The sequence below is a fragment of the Carlito syrichta genome, unplaced genomic scaffold (genome assembly GCF_000164805.1).
Source record: "Carlito syrichta isolate Samal-C Ts95f unplaced genomic scaffold, Tarsius_syrichta-2.0.1 Scaffold316389, whole genome shotgun sequence".
NCBI classification, from domain to species: domain Eukaryota; kingdom Metazoa; phylum Chordata; class Mammalia; order Primates; family Tarsiidae; genus Carlito; species Carlito syrichta.
The window spans coordinates 1,506,547-1,521,311 of NW_007260485.1; the positions used below are offsets into that span (position 1 = coordinate 1,506,547).

Consider the following 14,765-nt stretch of genomic DNA (forward strand, 5'->3'; position numbering starts at 1 on the left):
GGCTAAGGCAAAGGATTGCTTGATCCCAGGAGTTCAAGGTTATGATGAGCTATAATTGCACCACTGTACTTTAGTCTGGGTGACAGAGCAAGACCCTATTTCTAAAACAAAACAAAAAACAAAAAACAAGCACATACACATAAGTTTTTTTTAAACTAGTAAGACATCTTAAAAATAAATGATCAAAAACAGTCGCAGTAAGCGCTGTTTTGTTTATCTTATATATGCAGTATACCTGCTCAGTGCAAGGATTCCTTTGAAAAAGAAAAATATACTTGATCTCAGAAACTTTCTGACAGGTTGCATAATTAGTCAATTTATCTTTCAGAAATTTTTGCTCTAGTCATCACACAACAAACACTTTGGAAAAACAGCTTTATAATGCTTATGTGCACTAACTCTTCTGTAACTGTGGGGGATTGATTCCAGGACTTCCACTGATACCGATGTCTATGAATGCTTAAGTCCCTTATATACAATGGTGTAGTACTATTTGCATGTAACCTAACTTATACATATCCTCCTGTATACTTTAAATTATTCCCAAATTACTTATTACACCTAATACATTGTAAATGCCACGTATATAGTTCTTGCTTAGGGAATAATGACAAGAAAAAAATTGTATATATTCAGTACAGATGCAACCATCTTTGTTTCTTTGCTCTGTGGTTTACTGACTTCATGGATGCGGAACCCACAGATACAAGGGCCAGCATGAGAAATAAAAGATAATAACAACGTACCTATTAAAATGGTAAAAATGTACATTTCAGGTTCTTTAGGTGTTATGTGATATTGTAGGAATAGGTGAGTGGAGTCAGAGATTGAGTATTGAGTTATTAGAGTTCTTATATATTATATCTTTGAATCTTTGTTAAGTTTTCCTTTTAAATAACGTATATATTTGAGGCCCACTTAAATTAATAAATCTTTTTTTTCCCTCGAAATTTGTTCATTTCTTATCTTTACCTCATAAATACTACAGTTTTGGAAGATTAGAACTCTTATTACTTTATAGATTAAATTATTTTAGGTGATACATAGATAAACCTTTGTTATTTTAATAGATGAGTGTTTATTTGAAAATGCATTTGAAAACCACTGATTTTCCATTTACGAATACTGCTGTAACATTTCCTTTTCGAGTAAAGGTAGTACTTGAAGTAAAGGTATTAGTCCAGACATTTAATGAAATGTGCTGTAACAGACAGCCCCCTTCAGGGAGAGAGAGGAAGGCTCTCCTAATGCCTGATAGAGCTGCCCAAAATGGCCCCTCTGTTCCTAGGAGTGCGACAGGTTCTGGGGTGGGGGGTAAAGAACAAAACAAAACAAAAAACAGCCCCCGATTCTCAAAGACTTAAGGCAGTATAGGTTGACTTCTCACTCATATCTCATTCTGATACTGTTTGGGTGATTCTCCTCCAAGAAGCAACTCAGGGACTAATTGTGTCCCTCTGTTTTGGAGTCACTTACTTCTGGCGGCTCAGGAAGGGTCCAGGGGTATGGAGAAAACAAGATGAGGATTTGTTGGGGTCTGGCCTAGAAGTGAAAGAATATTACCTTTGTCTTCATTGTTCACATCCATTTACAGGATCTAACCTAACTGCTTGGGGGGCTGGGACTCTTAAGTTTCTTTATACTCAAGATGAGGACATGGGATTGATACGCCAATTTTTGTTGCAATAAATTTAGGTTGTGAATTGATAGAAATATACTGGTTACCATGAAAGAGGTGCTTAAATGAATTAAACTTCAGGAAATACTGTAATAGTTCAACTTTCTAGAACTTTATAGGCTACCTCTAAGATTATTTTCAGTTAAAACAATATAATTAATATAATTATAGTGTTCTATATGCATTTAATTGGCATAAGTGAGTAGGATAAATGTGAGTTACTGAATTATAAAGCATTGTTTTAGAATTGCTTGACCTAATGGGAATGGAGGAAACTTTTCTGAGATTTCTATTTTTAATAGTAATGTTAATTTGCCTAATCAATGCTATAGTTGTGCCATGAAAGAGAAAAAGTATACTATTTTATTCAACACTTTGGAACTCTTTTTTAATGGTATCTTCAAAGCAAGTAAACTCATCACTTAAAGTATATGGGTTTATTTTGTATGTGGCTGCTACATTTTAGAAAAGGAGGACTTGCATTTTTAATATTATTATATTTGAAATATGTAGTATAGAATGGTATAGTGACCAAGACTATAACCTTTGTACTTTATCTTGTCTAACTTTAATTCTCCTGCTGACTTTTCTAATTACTCCCATTCTCTCTTGATTTTTTATTCCAAAAAAATTAATGAAATCAAATTTTTACCCTTAGCTAAGAAGATCTCTTTATAGGAATAGTAATTATTAATGAAATACCAAATCTGTTATTCACACAACTGTAAGAACACATTAGCCCTTCAAAAGTAAATACCTCTTATTTTAATTATTGATACAGTACTTTACTGTTTCCTTTCTCAGTTCTTTATTCATTAAAGTTCTTTATTTATGATCCTATAAAAAAACTAATAATCTTCTAGTGTCTTTAAGTAGGTGAATGGATAAGAAAACTGTGGTATATCCATACAATAGGATGCTACTCAGATAATAAAAAAGAATGAATTCTTGATGCTCACAACAATTTGGAAGGCTCTCAATGGAATTATGCTGAATGAAAGAAGTCCTTCTCTGAAGGTTATATACATATGTGTGTGCTTCCTTTTTATGACATTCTCAAAATGACAAAGCTGTAGAGAAGGAGAACAAGTCAGTAGTTGCCAGGGGTTATGGTGGGGAGAGGGAATAATTATAAAGAAGTAGCATGATGGGGTTTTTTGGATGATAGAAGTTTTATTTTATTTTATTTTAGTTTTTTGAGTCAGAGTCTCACTCTGTCGCCCAGGCTGGAGTGCAGTGGTAGGCTCACAGCTACTGCAGCCTCGACCTGCTGAACTCAGGTGATCCTTCCGCCTCAGCCTTGCAAGTAGCTGGAACCACAAGCATGTGCCACCATGCCTAGCTAATTTTTTGATTTATTGTCTTGCCATGTTGCTCAGTCTGGTCTCAAACCCCTGAGTTCAGGTAATCCTCTCGTCTCTGCCTCCCGAAATACTGGGATTACAGGCATAAGCCACTGTGCCCGGCTGAAGTTTTTTATATCTTGATTATAAATTGTGTTACATGAAGCTATGCATCATGTGTTAAAATTATAAAAATTGTACCTCAAAAGAAAAAAGCCAAATCAAAATTAAAAGATAAAATTAAAAACTTAGCTGGGCTTGGTGGCTCAGCCTGTAATCTCAGCATTTTGGGAGGCTGAGGCTAGTGGATTGCCTGAACCTGTGGGTTTGAGACCAGCCCGGACAACTTGGCAAGACCTCGTCTCTACAATAAATCAAAAATTAGCTGGGCATGGTAGTGTGCACCTGTAGTTCTGGCTACTTGGAAGGCTGAAGTGAAAGGTTCACCAGGGCCCAGCAGGCGGACGCTGGGGTGGCTGTGAGCATGTCACTGCACTCCAGCCTGGGCAATGGGTGAGACTCCAACTCAAAACAAAACAAAACAAAAAATTTAACCAACTGGAAAGATGGCAAAAAGTATCTCATGGTTCTAATCAAATAGTTTAATTCAAAAGCATGATTAAATTTTTCTTGCTGTATATTTGATTAGGTATTTATATTACTTTTATGTAATATATTTGCCCCAGTTAAATTTATGCTGGTTTTTTGTTTATTGAGGTATGATTTCTATGCAGTAAGAGTCACCCTTTTAAAGCTCATTGAGTTTTGACTACTGATTCTTGTAGCTATTACCACCACAGAACATTTCCAGCACTGCAGAAAGTTTCCTGTGTCCCTTTACAGTCAATCCTTTTACCTAGCCATCTACCCCTGCCAACTTGTGATCTGCTTTCTAGCATGACAGTAATGCCTTTTTTTCCTGACATTGTCTTTTAGCACGCGTTTCTGAGATTCATCCATATTGCTGCAAATACCAGTAGCTTATCGCCTTTTTGTTAATAGATGGTATTACCTTGTTTGAAGGTACCACAGTTGTTTATCCACTTACCAGTTGATGGATATTTGGGCTGTTTACAGTTTAAGGGTATTATGAATAATACTGTTAGTAACATTCACTTACAGGTCTCTGTATGAACATATATTTTCATTTCTTTTGGGAAAGTGCCTAAGGATGGGATTACTGGGTTGTGCAGTAAGTTTAACTTTGTAAGAAACTACCAGACCATTTTCCAAATTGGTTGTGCCATTTTGCATTTCTACCAGAAAAGTATGAGATTTTTTTAGTTGCTCTGAATTTTCATAAACTCTTGAGCTTGCACATCTTTAAAACTGTACTCGTTCCACGAAGTGTGTAATGTGATACCTTACTGATTTTTTAAAACTTTCTATTATGAAATAATGTAAGACTTACAGAAGTGTTGCACAGATGGCATAGGGAGTACCCTTCACCCTGTTTCCCCCAATTTGAGCATATTAGATGAACATGTGAATCTGTGACAATGATCAAACTAGAAATTAACCTTGAAACAATGTTATTAATTAAATTGCAGTCTTTATTCAGATTTTACCAATTTTTCCCTTAGTGTCCTTATTCTAGTCTGGACTCTAGTCCAAAATCCTATATTGCATTCAGTTCGTCTCTCTTTAGTCTCCTTCAATTTGTGACAGTTTCTCTCTCTTTATATAATAGCTTTTTTCAGGTCTAATTCCAATACTACACAGTTTACTCATGTACAGTATGCAGCTTAGTATATTTACAGAGTTGTGCTACAGCACTCTTTAGTACATTTTCTACATTGAATTATGTTAATGCTCTTGTAAAAACTCAATTGACCATAAATTTATTTTTTGACACTCAGTTCTGTTTCATTGCTTTGTGTGTCTATCTTTTGTTCATATCATACTCACTTGATTACTGTAGCTTTATAGTAAGTTTTGAAATTGACAAGTGTGAGTCTTATAACTCTGTTCTTATTCAAGCTTGTTTTAACAATTCTACTGCTTTGCATATTTTACTATTAGTTTGTCAACTTTTACAAAAATGTGAGATTTTCATAGGGATTGCATTGACTCTGTAGATCAGTGTTGGGACAACAAACATCTTAACAGTATTGAGTCTTTTGATCCACAAATGTGCATATCTATCCATTTATTGCTTCTAGTTAATTTCTTTCAGTAATATTTTATAGTTTTCAGTGGTAGATCTTTTATATATTTTGCTAATTTTATCCCTAAATGGTTCATATAGTTTGATACTTTAAATGGTACATTAAAACAATATTTCAGTATCCATTTGTTCATTGCTAGTCTACAGAAATGCAATTGATTTTTGTATATTGTCCTTGTCGTCTGTCCTTGCTAAACTTACTTGTTTTAGCAGTTTTTTGTAGATTTTTTGCAGTTTTCTTATGCAATTATGTCCTCTACAGAGTTTTACTTCTTGCTTTCCAATCTGAATGCCTTTTACTTATTTTACTTGCCTTTTGCACTAACTAGGATCTCCAGTACAATATTTAGAAATTATGAAAGAGACATCTTGTCTTGTCTCTGATTTAGGTGGGAAGCATTCTGTCTTTCACCATTAAGCTAGCTGTAGGCTTTTCATAGATTTTTATTTTATCACATTGAGGACATTTTCTTCTATTCCTGGTTTTTGCAGAGTTTGCCTTGTAAATGAATCTTGAATTTTGTCAAGTACTTTTCTGTGTCTATTGAGATGGTAATATGGTCTTCTTATCCTTCTGACATGTGGTGAATTACATTGATTAGTTTTTAAAAATTTGCAACCAACCTTGCATTTCTAGGTAAACCATGTTGTATTGTCTATTTTGACATTTTGTAGAATTTGATATGCTAATATTTTGTTAGGGATTTTTGTGTCTGGGTTCATCACTGTCTGGTTTTGGCATCAGGGTAATGCTGGTCCCATAACATGAATTGGGAATCATTTCTTCTATTGATAGAATTCACCATTGGAGTCTGGTCTGGGAATTTTCTTTTTGGGTAGATTTTAAACTATGAATTCAATTTCTTTAGTAGACAAGGAGATATTCAGTTTATTTATTTTTTCTTGCGTGGTCTTTGGTGGCTTGAATTATTCAAAGAACTTATCTATATTATTTAAGTTTTTAAATTTATTGGCATAAAGTTGTTCATAATATTTCTTTATTAGACTTCTAATGTCTGTAGAATGAGTAATGATGGCTCCTCATTCATTGCTGTTATTTGTAATTTGTATATTCTCTTTTTTTTTCTTAATCAGTCATGCTGGAGGTTTATCAATTTTATTGATACTTTTATAGAGTCAACTTTAGTTTTCATTGATTTTTATTTCTTTGCTTTTCTGTTTCATTGATTTCTACTCTTTATTGTTTTCTTCTAGATTGCTTTGTGCTTACTTTTCTTTTCCTTATTTCTAAATGTAGATGCCTAAATGATCTGAGACCTTATTTTCTATGCATTAAGTATGTATACAATTTTCACTCTTTGTATTGCTTTAGCTGTGGCTCACAGATTGTGACTTGTTATGTTTTTATTTTCACTCAATTTTCTGATTTTCCTTGTGACTTTTTTTTGACCTATCAGTTATTTAAAAGTGAGTTTTTAAAATTTCCAAATATCTGGGGATTTACCAAGAAAGCCTTCTTTTATTTGATTCTGGTTTGTATTCTTTTATGGTTAGAGAATATGCTTTTAATTATTTCAATGTTTTCATATTTGTGAGATTTGTTTAATGCAACAGCAGATAGATTTTTTTACTCATCTTAGAGACTGTGATCTCTATAAGTAAGTATATATATGTTAAATAAGGTTAATTTTTGAACTATGTGTTACTATTAGTGCCAGAGTTGGAAATTTTGCTTAGCTCTCTGATTTAACTCATTATTAAAGTGTTTGTATGGCAGTGATGAATTGCTGAATAATCCTGGGCTTATAAGATTTTAAATAGGACCCTGTTTAACATCAGCCATTAAAACAATTTTTTGGTGTGTATTTTCCACCAAAGTACAAAGAACAGCAGCTACTTGTGAAGTTAATTTTAATTTCAAAGTATAAATTTAGTTTTATTAAAAATAAAGATTATAAATAAAATAAGGAGTGAAGTAAATTAAATACTATTCATATATTGTTTACCTGGTCTGATGAATTGTTCAGGGAGAATTATTTTCCCATTCATGGATCTGTGGTTTTTTAAAAATTATTCTGTCAGTTGTAGGACTATTCTTGTAAATGTTAGCAATTTTATATTAAATGATATAATGATTTACATTTTAAATAACTGTCTTTGAAAAATTACAATCTTGACCAAAGTACCTTTTTAAATCTCATTTTTAGCTGATTACAAACCTTTTATTTTATCACTTCACAGAAAGATGGAAAAGGTGTAACCAATTGATGAATCATTTTTTTCTAGTAAAATATGGATTTGTTTATATTGCTAAATCTAAGAGTCTTAAGTCTTAAATAATAATTATGTACTCTAATGAAATTAATTTTCCTTTTTTATAAATATGTTAAATATTGCTCTGAGACATGCAGGATTTTTATTAATGTAATAATAAATATTTTTGTATTTATTAATGTATTATTAATGTATGGTTTGTGTAGGTGACTATCAAAATGAAATTGCATTCCCTAAATACTCACTAATTTGGCAACAGAGCTCTGAGTGGGTATTGTGGGTATCATCTGCAAGATGTGAACTCTGTGTACTACAATCTAATAATAGAAAAAAATAGAAGAATACTATGTGTCATGTTATTCACAGTGACTTCTCATTTTTATAGGTCTGTCTTATGCTGTTATAGTGAATTGGATAACAGACTGATTTTACATTTGAATTGTTTTATTTCACTTTTGGACTTTTCAGGGATTATTATAGCTCTTAGCTCATGACCTCAACTTTCTCATCAATCATTCTGTTTTTATTTGCCTCTCATATTCAGGTAGATCCCAGGATTTGCTGATGATTTCAGGAACACTTACCTGCCTTGCCAACTCTTGGCTCCTGAGTATTCTTATAATCAGTCTTTCCTATGATTTTACCCAATCCCTTCTGTCTTGTGACTTTTCTATTCATTTCTTCCTTTCTAGCTCTGAACATGATTAAGTCACTGTATTCTTAAACACAAACATATGCTTCCTTTATCACACAAAACACACTCAAAAAGTAGTCCAGGCTCTTTGCTGCCACTTCTTACCACCCTGTTGCTTAATTTCCTATAATATGACTTCTAGTTTGCACCCCTCTATTAATGCTTCATTAAAAAAAAAAAAACACCAAAAAAACTTAATGTGCCAGTTTCAGTGTAATGGTTTTTACTCACTTCTTATTTCCTTTGAACTGGTTGACAATTTCTTTTTTCCTTTAAGTCCTCTGCATCCTCTGAGTTGCTGTCCTCACTTCAGCTAACATTTATTTATTGGTTGTGTATTATGAACCGAGGGTTAGACTGTTCTAGGTTTATGAACATGATCTTTCTTCTGAGGATTATCTTCTGACGTGTGTGTTCCTTGAGTTAGATATACTCATCTCTCCATCCATTCTCTCCCATGTCATCTCTTCTACTCCTATGTCACTCTTTAGGCCTTATCTACGGATGATCTTTCAGTCTCTTTCTCTGTCCCCGACTATTTTTAAAACTCGTTGCTTCATTTCCAACATTTCTTATGCATTTCTGCACCTTATGTTTGGTAGAGTATTTATATCTAGCATGCAAAACCTAATAGCTTTAAAAACAACTTAATCTTCACTTGCCTTTTTCTAAACTAAAAATTGTAGAGTCCTTTTGATCCCCCATATCCAGTCAGTTAAGAAGCCTAAATGTATAGATTCTGCCTCTCAGTGTTTCTTGAATCTTCCTCATTTTCATTGGTACTGCTATAATAATTGATATTATGTTTGCCTGGGTTGTTGGCATGTCCTTATTACTTCTTCATTGACCTCCTTTGGTTTTCAATCCTAGCCATTGCTTATATCTAACCATGTTTGTTTATTCTCTATTAAAAATTTATTGAGGACTCTGGGGTCTCGGTGCCGACATTCACATCCTTGCTCTGCCATTTTTGCCTTTGTGTTCTTTGAGCAAATTAATTTAGTTTAATTTTCTCACCTATAATGCTGGATTGAAAATAATAGTACCATATTACACAGGTTAGTATAGTATATAAAAATGGTGAAAATTAAATGTTAGTGGCATCATAACTGATTGCTATGGTTTGAATGCTTGTCTTCACCAAAACACATTTTGAAAATTCTTTCTATCTCTCTCTCTCTCTCTCTCTCTCTCTCTATCTACCTACCTATCTACCTATCTATCTATCCTATCTATGTTTCAGAGGCTTTAGGGGATACAAATAGTTTTTGGTTACATGACATTGTATAGTGGTAAAGAATTCTGGGCTTTAAAAGTGTATCCACAACCCCCATTTGTGCACACTGTACCTGATAAGTGATTTAATGGACTTTGGAATCTCAGAATGGGGAGGGGGAAGGAGTGGAGAGATGAAAAATCACATTTTGAAATTTAATTGTCAGTGTAACTGTATTAAGGGGTGATTAGGCCATGAGGGTTTCACCATCATGAGAGGGATTGGTGCCATTATGAAACGGGGTGTTCAGCCCCCTCTTGCTCTCTCTCTCTTGCCCTCTCACTTTCTGCCATGTGATGACACAACAAGAAGTTTCTCACTGGATGCCAGCACCTTGGTATTTGACTTCCAAGTCTCTACAACTGCGAGCCAACAAATTTTTGGTCATTATAAATTGTACAATCTGGTATTTTGTTACAGCAGCTCAAAACAGACTAATAGCTTAATACTACATCTTTAATTACCAAAACTATCTCCATTACCATTCACTGCATGTAATTGAGAACTGTCAGCATGTGTTTTAGTATATATAGCTTCTAGTCTAGAACAGATGACTAACTTATCTGTCACTGCTCTATTACATGTGCTTTGTGTTCTAGTCAAGCCAGACTACATTAATGTTGCCAAAACATTCTTCATGTTTTACCTCCTTGGAGGATTTTTTTACATTGTTCAATTTCTCTATTATGCTTTCACACTCATCCTTACCTGTAAAGCTCCTACCCATTTTCCAAGTCCAGGCTGCCCTAAATGTTGTAACAGGATGTGAACTCTCCTGATTCAGAACTTCCATATTATTCGCTGTATGCTAGCTGGAATTCTAATTGTGATTCAGAATACATTCTTGAACAAAATAAGCTTCTTGATAAATATTTCTTATATCCAGGTTTAACTTCACTTTCACTGCTGCCATACTATTCTAGCTTTTTTGTGGAGAAGAACTACTATTTATTTTGTTAAAGCTTTGGAGTGCTATTATCATTCAGGTCTTATTTTTTGAGATTGATTTGTTTGACCCTGTTCTAGGTGTTCAGGTTTTTGCAATGTGTATTAGATATCTATTGCTATGTAATAAATCATCCCCAAACTTAGTGTTTTAGAATAATAAACACTTGTCTTGCAATTCTGTGGGTTAGTAATTTGTGAATAGTTTAGCTGGGTGATTTTGTTTCAGTGTCTCTCATGAGTTTGGAGTCCACGATGTTGACCAGGGCTATAGTTATCAGAGGCTTAATGGGAACTGAAGGATCTCTTTCCAATTTGGCTTCCTTGCATGATTCAGAGGCCTCAGTTTTGTTGTATAGGCCTTTCTATAGGACTCCTTTAGTATCTTTATGATATGGCAGTTGACTTTCTTGAGGCAGAGGGATTTATAGATCAAGCAAGGTGGAAATCATTTCTTTTATGAAGTAGCATCAGAAGTCTTATACCATTATTTCTGTAATAGCCTAGTCATCAGAAGGTTTCACTGACTCTGGGCCACATTGAAGGGGAAGGAATTGACCTTTACCTTTGGAGGGAGGATTGTCAAATAATTTGTGGATATATTTTAAAACTCTACTCCACATGATTATGTGTTTTCATTAGGAGAGCTGATGATTTTGAGTAAATTTTACTAGGACTTGTTTTAGATTATTGCTGTTTATTCAATGTTGAAGAAATTCCAAGTTCTGACGTAACATAGGTATGGTTAATATGGTTTTTATGGGCTGTCAAAGATTTATATATCCTTAATTTCTCTACTAATTTTGAGTTTATTTTACATGATTATTTTTTGAGAATCTTAAAAGTTTTGATAATGTTTCTGTTTTTAGGACACTAACATATCATTGAATAATTCTCAGTTTTCTATTGTTTTTCTCCTGATTCCCTATTTTAAGAAAATGTGTTTTGCATGCCAATTATAGAAATGTGTTTATTGAAATAAATGGCTTATCTTTTCCTCTCAGCTGATTTGAATAGGATGCACAGACAAAATATAGATGCCTACCATAACCCAGATGCAAGAACATATGAAGATAAAGGGGCTGTTGTATCTCTAGACCAAAATTTAGCCACTTCAAATGCTGAGAACCTCGAAGATTCTGCAAATAAAAACTCAGGTTTTTAATCACTTTTTTTTTTTTTAACTTTTCTAAAGTTGTTCAGTAACATTTCTCTTCTTTAAGTTTTTATTGTGATTTTGAGAATTTGGTTACTCTGATACAGGAAGCACACACTATTCATACATTACCTTTTCTTCATAGTTATTTTGAGAAAAATGAATAGGGAAAGGTTGCTTCTTAATACTGTGTATTTCTTCCCAGCTTGCTATGTATACTTTAGCTGCTGCTAACATTTATATTTTACTAGTCAGGGACAGTTCTTAAAAGCAAACACTTTTTTTATACATGTACATGCTTCTTATACCCAAAACTGTTTGAATTAGTAAAAAGGTATAAGTTATAATATGATATATTATAAAGAAAATTCATTTTTTACTTGTTTTCGTAATAATTTACTCTGCCTTGTAAAATCACGTGTACGAAGAAATGAAGTAATTAAAAGTTTTAATTAATATCTGATCACATCGCTCTTTCTTAACCAGAATACATTCTTTAATTAAAGGTTCTACAAGTTGAAAATTGCTCAATATCTTTTTTTATGACATTGGCTATTTGCTAGGAAAAACTTTCAAGTACATTTGAAAGTATGTTATGTATTGAAAGATCAAAGGAAGCTTAAAGAATACTTAAAGAATTTACTTCAGACTTTCGCTTTTGTACCTTCACAGAAGTTTTGACTTTAGATTAGAAAAGGACTTTGCATTAGGAAATTCTTCTAAAATATTCCTGACTGATCATGCAGCCTTTTTTTGTTTTGAGTCATTATTGACTAGACAGATGAGTGAAATGGGAGCTATGGTTAGAGTCACTAGTCCTGCATCTTTCAAGCCTCTGATGGGAGCACTCATCTCTTCAGCCACTTTGAACACTTTAGGAGATGGGTTGTTTGCTGTTTCTGTGGGCAGCCAGTTCCAGTGTTTGATCTCTAATTATGAGAATGCTTTCTTACTTTAGATTTTTACTTATTGGATCTAGTTTTGATTTTTACAGCACTAAAATGGGAACCTTTGATTTTGATGAAATTATTGATTTGGCTTTCTTAATCTATAATAATTCAATGTGCAGTGGGAACATTAAAACACCTTTTCATATTGCTCTGCTAAGAGAGAATTTTGACTTCTTTCTCATTATCATTATTTTTCTCTTCTTCATTTACTTCTTCTAGTAGTCTGTATTAAAATCTCAGTGCTATCTGATCCCTTCTCTACCCTTTTCTTCCATACCCAGTTTGTTTGTAGTTCCATCTCAGCCTAGAATTTTCTCTATCTTAGTAATAACACTTGTTAGATAGATATCTAGCTCTGTTCACCAAGCAAAAACTCTGGAAAATCAACAGGTTCTGTGACCTCTTCCCAAAAGCATAAGCCTGATAATTGAACATACATAGCAAAATTTCTTGTCCGTAGACTTTCTATACTCCCCAGATATTTATTCTGGTGATGTTGACAGGAGGTTCTATTTTAAGAAATCATAAAATGTTTAAAATATGCCCTTTTTTTGTGAATAGAAATTCCCTAAATTAGATTTTACTTCCCTAAGGATTTGCCTAAAATAAACTTTTTGAATGCAAGAAACTGTCCAAAGCCACCTTATTTGTACTATGCCATATATGTGTGTATGATTGTGTGCATTCATATATGTAAATGCATATTTATATATGTTTATAAATACACACACACACACACACACACACACACACACACACACGCATACACGCCTGTGTATAAATGTGGCATTTAACTTTTTTTTTGAGACAAGATCTCACTCTGTAGCCCAGGCTGGAGTGCAGTGGTGCAATCCCATCTTAACTGCAGCCTCAACCTCCTGGACTCAAGTGAACCTGCCATCTTAGCCTCCCAAGTAATTGGGACTACAGACACGTGTCACCAAACCTGGCTAATTATTTTAATTTTTTTGGAGAGACATAGTGTTACTATGTTTCCCAGGCTGTGGCATTTAATATTTTTAAGGCCTTAAGGAACTTGAATACATTTGAAAATTGTATGTTACAGCGTATGTTTAAGTTTCATTATCCTCTAATGTTTCATCTTCATTAGCCCAGTTTTTTTTTTTTTTTTTTTTTAGAGGAGGGGGAATGCAAGGGCGTTGACCAGCACTACTCTCTTCTTCTTTCCCCCCATTCCCCTTGGGGAGGGCCTTGGGGGAGAGGCCTCAGTCTGGACTAGGCCAGTTTTTGAGGCCTTTTATAATGCTCATTATTTTTCTTTTATTTTGTGGTTTTTAGATGAACTGCTATTGATGAAGCCCGATACTAATTTGTCTTAAATTTATTTTTTGGCTTGTTGTGATACCTAGATATATTTCTATTATCTTTATATATAGCAAGTGTATCCCTGTGGTTTTTTATAGTGTATATAAAAAGGACTTATCTTTTCTGTTTCTAATAATAACTGCTTCAAAGGGTCAGAAATATGAGACCATTTTACCATCAAGGTGAAACATACTACTCAGTTTTGTTTTGCTTATTAGCTTTTCCACCACAGTATAAGCTTTAAAAGAACCTCCAAGGTGTATATTTAATTTGTTTTGAATATGAAAATTTTCTAGTGGACAAAAGTATTCATAATGTCTAAGTATTAATTTGACTTTCTGCTAGTCTCTTCAAATAAAAATTAATAAATTTAAATACAAAGGCAAAATAGACTTGATGGCAGCTAAACTGCAAAGCATTCTGCCAGTGCAAAACTACATGGGTGAGATAAACACATGCTTTTGGTTGATGGTGTAAAGAATGAGCCAGAAACTCAAAAATATAAAAAGTTATGTGAGATTTAAGTTTAAATGGGTTATTTTTTTCTGGTGCATTCAAAAAGACTCCTAGAGTATAATTTTTTTTAGGAAATAATTTTTCCATCCAAGAACTACTATTTAAAGATAATGTATAATAAAGTATTTTTTATTGTTCATGTTTATATCACATTAATTTGATAGTTTTAAAAATAGAAACTATTATAATGATTAGGACTGTTTAATTTGTTTAGAAATGTTTTTATAGCTGACTTTCTAATTCATTGTTTAAGATATGAATGAGAATAATTTTGAAATTACTGCTTTTTAAAAACAATTTTAGAAAACTTTAAATATATGTAGACATATTTTAATATATCATGAAGCAGTATTCTCAAGGTTACTTATATATATATAAGAATATAAATGTGTTCTTTTTCTCTCCATAAATTTTACTTTAAAGCTTTTTCTGCAGTTAGAGTTGTTAGGCTGTTTGCTTTTATGTTTTCTTGGTGTCAT

General features: G+C 33.2%; 1 protein-coding gene across 1 annotated transcript in view; it reads left to right on the forward strand.

The window, feature by feature from the left end:
- Nucleotides 1-14,765, forward strand: part of CSPP1 (centrosome and spindle pole associated protein 1) — a 133,531-nt gene that overhangs the window by 77,700 nt on the left and 41,066 nt on the right. The gene's annotated exons all lie outside the window — the stretch shown is intronic.